General features: G+C 46.0%; 1 pseudogene; it reads right to left on the bottom strand.

Annotated features, from left to right (window-relative positions):
- Positions 1-413: 413 nt before the first annotated feature.
- On the bottom strand, positions 414-9,156 carry LOC123346882 (annotated as a pseudogene).
- Positions 9,157-9,396: the final 240 nt, after the last annotated feature.

Raw genomic sequence — 9,396 nt, 5'->3', positions numbered from 1 at the left:
AAAGGTAGACGAGCTGCCCTGAAAGGAGAAGACACCAGAGGTGCCCCTACACCAGAGGTGCTACCCCTCCCTGAACACCCCATAAACCCCACTGAACTACCACTCTTGGGATGGGCACTTTTTGCAGTCAGTTTTGGGGACCCACAGTGTAACAGTCCCCCTTCCTTTAAACTGCTCTGTGCCATTGGCAGCAGCAGAGCAGCTGATGCCCTGTATGGCCAAAGGCCAAGTCCCTCCTTGGTGACTGTTTGACAGACCGGAATCCCAAGAATGTTCTCAGTTCCATGTGTGCCCTGGCTAACTCCCAGCTGGGTCTGGACAGTCCCAGTGGCCCTGGCTTGTGAGTCTAACTCTTTGTTTGCCCAACCTCCATGGGCCCAGTGATCCTGGTGCTGGTGCTTTGCTAGAGCTGGTCACAGCTGGGTGTAGCCCAGGTAAGAGCTATGAAGCTGTTCCTGGTGAAGTGTCCAGATGGTATGATGGTATTTTTCTGCTTGGGCCTGGCTATTTGCATCTGGCCTGTGTGAGAGCAGTGAAGGCAATAAGCACCATTTCAGGGGTGGCAGATTTCCCAAGCTTATGTGCATATTTTTATTGTCCAACCATTAATTTTGATCAAAAATTGCTTTTTTACAGAAATTAAAAATTGGTTAAAATTGTCTTCACTCTGCCTGGTGCCCAGTTAAAAACTCCATGATGGGAATGTGGTTATGGCCACTTCCCTCCCTGGTCCTTCCAGTTAGATGGACAACACTTTCCTGAGCTCCAGCTGGATCCTCCATTTCGTGTTTAGGGGCATAAAAAAACTATCTGCAGAAACAAACATGATGTCACCCATTGTGTTTTGCTAGTATTTGACTGTCTGAATTTGATTACTAGACTTTATTATCTAAGATAGACATAGTTGCCAACTCTGTGAGTGCTCCAGGGCTGGAGCACCCACATGGAAAAATTAGTGGGTGCTCTGCACCTACCGACAGCCAAGTTCCCCTCACCACCTGCCCCACCTCCTCCTCCCCTGAGTGCACTGCATCCCCGCTCTTCCCCCTACCTCCCAGTGCTTCCCGCCCAGCCGCCGCCAAACAGCTGTTTGGCAGCGTTAGCACACTCTGGGAGGGAGGGGGAACGTGGTGTGTCCAGGGGAGGAGGTGGGGAAGAGGCGGGGCTGGGGCGGGGATTTCGGGAAAGAGTTGTAGGGAGGGGTTGGAGTGGGGATGGGGAAGGGGTGGGGCCTCATGAAAGGGGTGGAGTGGGGGTGGGGCCGGGGGGGGCGAGTACCCACGCTAAAGCGGGGAAGTCGGCGCCTATAAACATAGAGAAACAATGAACAGGGGATTTACTTGGATAATTAGTGGTTTTTGTGCCTTACACTATGTCAGCTGCGTGCATTTTCAGACGCTGTACAAGTTCATCATATAGGGTGAACATTTAGCCAAGGCCATGCAGAAAAATACCATCACACTGGGTGCATCAGTGCTGAACATGAGAGAGTGACAAAGCTGTCCGCAACCGCCCTTTCCTATATGTTGGGTTACATGGACACAGCACAGAAACATAAACATTCTGTTTCAGTAACTCCATACATATCATCTCAATTTTTTTCATATTAGCACTGAGATTTCCAATGGGAGTTTTCAACTTAATATCAATGGGGGCTGATTGCCTAAATCACCCAGGCAGCTTGAAAACTTCACGCTAAGTTTCAGCCCATTTTTGTGAAAGCCACATATTTACGGACCGCTTTTCTCAAGGCTTCTTTGACTTCTCTGTTTCTCAGGCTGTAGATGAGGGGATTTACCAGGGGAGTCATGACTGTGTAGGAAAGAGAGAGCACTTTGTTCAGGAGGCTTAATGTATTGTGTTTTGGAAGCACATAGACAATCATTAGGGTTCCATAGTAAATTGTCACCACAATGAGATGGGAGGAGCAGGTGGAAAAGGCCTTTTGTCTCCCAGTCGTGGAAGGGATACTCAGAATGCTGGCAATGATACACACGTAGGATGTCAGGGTTAGTAGCAATGGAGGCAGGGTGAATACACAGGATAGTATGAAATGGAACAATACTAACCAGTGTGTGTCACTGCAGGAGAGTTCCATGAATGGGATGACATCACAGTAGAAATGGTCAATTTCATTCAGGCCACAGAATGTTAACTGTGATAGGAATGAGACAAAGATGGTACTAGCCCAACAACCATTTAACCAGGACCCAGCAGCTAACTGGAGACAAAACCTTGTATTCATAAGAGTTGAATAGTGCAGAGGTTTACATATCGCTAAATACCGATCATAAGACATCGCTGCTAGGAGATAGCATTCTGTACATACCAGAGAACCAAAGAAATATATTTGTATGATGCAGCCACTGAATGAGATGGTTTTGTCCCCAGTCAGAAGATTTGCTAGCATCTGGGGCAGGATGGTTGAGGTGTAGCAGGTCTCCAAGCAGGACAAGTTCCCTAGGAAGAAGTACATGGGGGTGTGAAGGTGCTGATCAGTCACGACTAGTGCAGTGATGAGAATGTTCCCAGTCACGGTTGCGATGTAGATCACTAGGAACATCAGGAAGAGAAGAATTTTCAGTTCAGGGAGATCCCCAAATCCTAAGAGGATGAATTCCATGACATCAGTTTGATTTCTGCAGTCTGTCTTCCATGGGTTTAGTCTCGGAACAATAAAACAAACTGGGCAATTGAATTGGAAAAACATAGTTAAAAGTTCATGATTTAATTCCATAAATATTCAGAAACTCCCCTTCCTCTCCTGGTTACAGGCTGGAATTTTAAATCTAAATGTAGATTTCACAAATAAGTGCCAGGAGTCTCAGCCTGAGCACATAACATTGGTGTCCAGGTAGATCTCCCTCTGCCATGTCAGAACAATGACTAATAAAATAGACTATTTCTCTGGTAACCGAGTACTGATAAGACAGATCAAACCATTTGTTTATCTAGTGTCATATTCGTTCCAGTGACATACAGGAGATTAACAATGATGCTTAAATGCTGTTTTTCACTTCTGCAATGGCCAGAATCATGCCATGACTTGGGAGTCAAAATTAATAAATACATCAACTAAAATGTTGGACTGAGATTTCCAACCTAGTCTAGTGTCCTTAGGCACTGATCTCTGGTTACAATTAATGGAAATTAATATAACTATATATCCTGGTATATTCAGCATTTCAGTGCCTTGTAGGAGAAGGAATAATTTTCATTTCAAGAGATCAGTTTATGCAATAAATTCTGAAGTGGAGTAAATTCTCCCTTAGTTTCTGTGGTGGTGATGGTGATGTGGGTCAGGGACTGGCAATGCCTTTTCTTTTTCCTGATGTTAACTGTAGCTGTAATAAAATACATCTCTTTGGGGGGTGGATCTTAGGATGGGACAGAACCAGGCTGATGTGCAACCCTAACTGGGGAGTGACCCTCTGCACTACATAATATTTGTGGAATGATAATTCACTTGGGGGTGGGGGTGGAAGATGTTGTCCCTGAACTCAGAGTCTAGAAACAATCTGGCATGTTTGATCTGAGCTAGTAAGATTCCTTCACCACTCCCCACCCTATTGGGGGACACTGAGCCTGATCCCCAGCTGATATAATTCAAGGTATCTCCATTTGTATTAGTGGGGCAGTTCCCCAACTGAGGACCTGTACAGGACATGGATCTCAGCCTCCATCTCTGTGAAATGGTGCTATGAATGCTGACTGGGACTGCTGAGGGAAAGTGAGGCTAAAACTGCTAATATTCACCTGAAGAAGAGCTCTGTGTTGCTCAAAAGCTTTTCTCGTTCACCAACAGAAGTTGGTCCAGTAAAAGATATTATCTCACCCACCTTGTCTCTCTACTATTCACAAAACACATTCATGCCTCTGTTTGGCAGTGGTATAGAAATACAGTCAGAAAGATGGTGCTCACCTGTAACCACAGCACAGCCCAAGCTTGAAGCAATGAACTCTTATTTCTCAGGGTTCGGCCGCCAGGATTCAGGATCCTCAGGTGAGGTTCTTGTCTCTCCTCTTTCTGCAGTAACTGGGTTTTCTCAGTGAAGAGACCTGCAGTTACCTGAAGGGATGAGCAGGTGCATTTGATCTACATTTGAGCAATGAGCTTTCCCTTGGATCTACAAAGTACAAATGCTGCGTCATATTTGTATTCAGTCTTCACGGTTTTTAGTACGGTCACACTTCAACCTTTCTCCCGCGTCATTGATTTTTTTGTCTCCAAAGCTTTATAGCTAAGAATGCCCACTGGGACATGTACAATGTGACTTGTATAATTGTATCTTTTATTAAGTCTAATGAGTCCATGTGGAATATATTTTAGATCATGGACAAACACCAGCTTCCATTCTTGGGAGACGCCTGTTATAATCTACTTACCCGACCCGGTTATTAATATAAAATATATGCTGCCACCTAGTGGCCCTTTTCCTAGTATTAGTCTATTGGCTACAAAAATCTATTGGTCCCTAGTCAGTATTTCTGACACCCTCTTCAGTTCTTCTGCTCTGCTGCCATCTAGTGTTTATTTCCCAGAATGGCAGCCTGTTTCTTTGCTGTCCTCTAGAGGATTCTTCTTCTTGTCACAGCTGCATCTTTCCAGTGCTTGACTCATGTCACCTGCTGGCCATTATTTAGTATAACAGCCCATTTCTCACTCCACAACATCTGCTACTATCCACAGTTCATTACATATTGCAGATGTCCTTTTCTCTTCAGGGCCCAGTTCTCACCATTTATACACCCTTATTCAACTTCACCTTCCTTTCTACTTCCCTCAGGTGGTCATTTGGCAACATAATATCTCCTTTCTTGCCCTTCCACTTTGGCTGCTATCCACTGGACAACACCACTACATCTTTCCATTCCTCTGCCCCCTAATGACCCTAGAGAGCTTAATCACACCTTTACTCATTTCTTACCTACTGCTAAGTGTCCGCTATTCCAAAGTATAGCCACTGAGAACCAAATCGTAGAGCAGCCTGATTGCAACATTAGTGGCTGTAGAGAGCCTGAGACATAAGGCCTAAGGCCTGAGCAGAAGTCAGGCCTGTCTGCTATAAAGCAAAGTCAGACTGTGAGCAGAAGTAGGATGTTACAAAACATGCCTGCTGGCAGGTTCACTCTCTGATATATAAATTTTCCCATTATTGGAAAAACAGAAGCAGCCCTAGGCACTTAGCAGTCATGTAAACACATTCCAGAGGGATGGTACCAGAAAACCCAATACCAAGAATGGCAGAATCACACTCCCCAAAGATAAGAGGAACATGCTGACCCCTTAAAGATAAGGTCAGGATGACAGTAAGAAGGATAGAGATGCTTTGATAAGGTATTGGGTGGTGACAAACACAGCAGGGGGCAGTTACTAACTATGTCAGGGGGATAAAACAAAACTTGTTTGTATCAGTATATAAAAGAAGAGTAGCAGAGGGGGTGTCTTTGTCCAGCCTAGGAGGGAAAAGAAAATACCCGCTGTTCACTGAGCCATATCCATTGTCATGGGCATACATATACTAGTGTAACTATAGATATTGATCCGGGCACCTAGGACCGTCTTCGTCGGCAATAAACCTGGCTAAGTGCCTGCGCTAACCGAAGACCAAGTCTGGTAGTTTTATTGGGCAGTTCGACCAAAGTCTGCTGTACTGGCTACCTGGCCAGAGTTAGTGCAGCAAACGAGAGAACACACACATGCAGCCAAAACATCTAATGACAGCGGCTACAACAGCACCTTAAACAACAGCAGTGGCTCACAAATGTTTAGCAGGGCTTTCCCATTCATCCAGTGCATTTCTGTTGATGTGGGGTCTGTTTCTGATGGAAATGCATAGATTGAACCTACCATGTCAGTACACCAGTGGCTCTCCAGGCAGAGCTTTTCACAGGTGTCTAAGGGAGTTCAGCATCCAACTTAAGGATTTGGGTGCCTAACTCCTTAGGTCCCTTGGAAAGTAATTTCTGCAGAGCTGAAGTCCTACCATTCTCAGTGGAGCCCATCTCCCCTGTCTCTGGCCAAGCCCTGACATGCTCCCTGTGACTGAGCCAGCGCTGCCATTTTGACATCACAGGAGTTCTGCCCATTGGTATGCGGTAGCCGCGTCCTCTCGCCATAGGTTGCCTCACGCCCCAAGGAGAGTGCCCTGCATATAGCAGAGCTTTCTAAGGCACCTGGCGCTGGCTGGACACTGTGCCCTGAGAACTACCCCTCTCGGGACAGGCGCTTGTTGCAGTGAGTTTTGGGGACACTCATTGCAACAGTTCTCCTCCCTTTGAACTTCTCTGTGCAGCTGGCGGCAGCAAAGCAGCTTCTGCCTTGCAGGGGCACATGCAGAGTCCTTCATCAGTGACTGTTTGACAGACACGACCCCAGGAATGGCCTCAGTTCTACATGTGCCCTGGCAAATCCCCTGCTGGGTTTGGACAGACCCAGTGGACCTGGCTTGTGAGTCTACTTCTTTGTTTGCTCAACTTCCCGCCTCCAAGGGCCTGGTGATCCTGGTGCTGTGGCTTTGCTGGAGCTATTCACAGCTGGGCTTAGTCCAGGTAAGAGCTATGAAGATGTTCCTGGTGAAGTGTCCATGGGTCATTTCTAGGCCTGGCTGTTTGCATCCGGCCTGTGTGAGCGCAGTGAAGGTGTTGGATTTGTAGAGGCATATGATAGCAATAAGCGCAATTTCAGGGGTGGCAGATTTCCCAGGCTTGCGACCCCATCTATGCTGCACAAGGAGTTCGTATTTTTATTGTCCAAGCATTCATTTTGATCAGAAATGGCTTTTTTATGGAAATAAAAAATTGGTTAAAATTGTCTCCACTCCACCTAGTTCCCAGTTAGAAAGTCTATGATGGGACCATGGTTACGGCCACCTCACTCCCTGGTTAAAAGGACAATACTGACCTGAACTCTGTTTGGATTCTCCATTGTGTCCTTAGGGGCATAAGAAACGACCTGTAGCTACAAGCATGATGAAGTCATCCTGTCATGGATCCACAGGTCCGGTGCTCTTGAACAGCTCTGGAAGAGTCCCTTGGAGAACCCCTACAGGTTGTCAGCCCCCTTAGGGCCACACGCTCACCAGGGTAGGCCTCTTGGCTTCACTGCCTCCTGGAACCTAATGTAGCAGCCTTCAGCACCCCTGCTTCTCACTGTGAGCTCCCCTCATTGAGTCGACCCGAATTGGACACGTGGGGAAGATTTGCACACCCAAAATGGGCAATGAACCCCTGACTTCCTGACTCTGGAGTGACTTTCACCCAGGCTTGTAAAAGCAGGAGGGTTTATGAGATGTTTGGAGCACAGCATAGAAAGTCCTTCATTAACACAGAGAACGGAAAGTTACATCTGGGTCAATCTTAAAGCCCAGAACTCTCCGACCTCTCTGTAGTCCCAATCCAGAAGCTTCTCCCTGCCTCCAGCAGCCCACACTTAAGAATCCCACCTGGCCACTCCCCAGTCCTCTGTCCTCCATCTTGTCACACCCAGCTGGCTTCCTGCTACGGGTGGGCCATCCATGGTCATTTGTTGCTAGGCGGCAAATGTCCGGGCAATTGTAGTGGCCATTGTCTTCTGGGAGTCTCCATGGGCATGGGTACCCAGGCCCCAGGCAGCTAGGCATCGATCAGACCTATGTCTCTAAGTCTCTGCAAAGAGTAAACAGTCCTTTCCTCTACCTAATTAAATATGCACCCCAGAGAGCAAACTGAGGAACACACAATATTCATATGAAACATTATGAAAAATTCCCACTTTATCTGAATTTGATTACAAGATTTTATTATCTAACATAGATTAGCAATGAACAGGGGAGGTACACAGGGATTTACTTTCATGTTTAGTGGATTTTGTGCCTTACACAATGTTTGCTCTGTGCAGCTTTGGACACTGTCCACCCTTCTCACATAGGGTGAACTGCCAACTCCATGGAGAAAAATACCATAATACAGTGTGTATCAGTGCTGAACATGAGAGAGTGACAGAGCTGTCCACAATGGCAATTTCCTATAAGTTGTGTTACATGGACACAGTGAGGGACCACAAAAACTGTCTTAGTAACTCTATGCAGATCATCTCCAATTCTTTTTCGTTTTAGTGCTCAGATTTTTCAATGGGACTTTTCAACTTAATTTTAATGGGGGCTGATTGCTTAAATCGCCCAGGCAGCTTTGAAAACCTCAGGCTAAGTTATCTCGGAGTCTCTGCATGTTTTTGTGAAAGCCACATTTACTGACTGCTTTGCATAAGGCTTCCTTGACCTCTCTGTTTCTCAGGCTGTAGATGAGGGGGTTTACCAGGGGAGTCAGGACTGTGTAGCAAAGAGAAAACACTTTTTTCAGGTCTCTGAGTGTTTCATATTTCGGTAGCATGTAGACAATCATTATTGTGCCATAGAAAATTGTCACCATGATGAGGTGAGAGGAGCAGGTGACAAATGCCTTCCGCCTCCCGGTGGTGGAAGGGATTCTCAGGATGGTGGCAATGACACACACATAGGATGTCAGGGTTAGTAGGAATGGAGGCAGAGTGAATACACAGGCTAGAATGAAATCTAGCAATATGATCAGGTGTGTGTCACTGCAGGAGAGTTTTATCAACGGGATGGAGTCACAATAGAAATGGTCAATTTCATTCGGGCCACAGAATATTAATGGTGACATGAATAATATAAAGATGGCAGTAACCAAAGAACCATTTAACCATGGCCCAGCAGCCAACTGGAGGCAAAACCTGGTATTCATAAGAGTTGAATAGTGCAGGGTTTTACATATCGCTAAATACCGATCATAAGACATTGCTGCTAGGAGATAGCATTCTGTACATCCCAGAGAAGCAAAGAAATACAGTTGTGTGATGCAGCCACTGAATGAGATGGTTTTGTCCCCAGTCAGCAGACTGGCCAGCATCTGGGGCAGAGTGGTTGAGATGTAGCAGGTCTCCAAGCACGACAAGTTCCCCAGGAAGAAGTACATGGGGGTGTGAAGGTGCTGATCAGTCACAACTAGTGCAATGATGAGGATGTTCCCGGCCATGGTTGTGATGTAGATCACTAGGAACATCAGGAAGAGAAGAATTTGTAGGTCAGGGAGATCCCCAAATCCCAGGAGGATGAATTCCATGATGGCCGTTTGATTTCTCCTGGCTGTGTCTGCCATGGGTTTAGTCTAGGAATAATAAAACTGTAACTGAATCAGAAGGACATAGAATTTAAAGTTAATCAAGTCTTTTGAATTAATTCCATAAATATTCACAAACTCCCCTTCCTCTGCTGGTTACAGGCTGAAATTTTAAGACTAAATGTAGATTTCAGAGCAAAGTGCCAGGAGTCTCAGTCTGAGAACAGAACATTGGTATCCATGTAGACCAGCCTCTGCCATATCACAACAATGACAACT

This window comes from Mauremys mutica, chromosome 12, assembly GCF_020497125.1.
Source record: "Mauremys mutica isolate MM-2020 ecotype Southern chromosome 12, ASM2049712v1, whole genome shotgun sequence".
In the NCBI taxonomy this organism is placed as follows: Eukaryota; Metazoa; Chordata; order Testudines; family Geoemydidae; genus Mauremys; species Mauremys mutica.
Note: the sequence above shows the minus strand (reverse complement) of the source record. Positions and strands in the feature narration are given on the sequence as shown.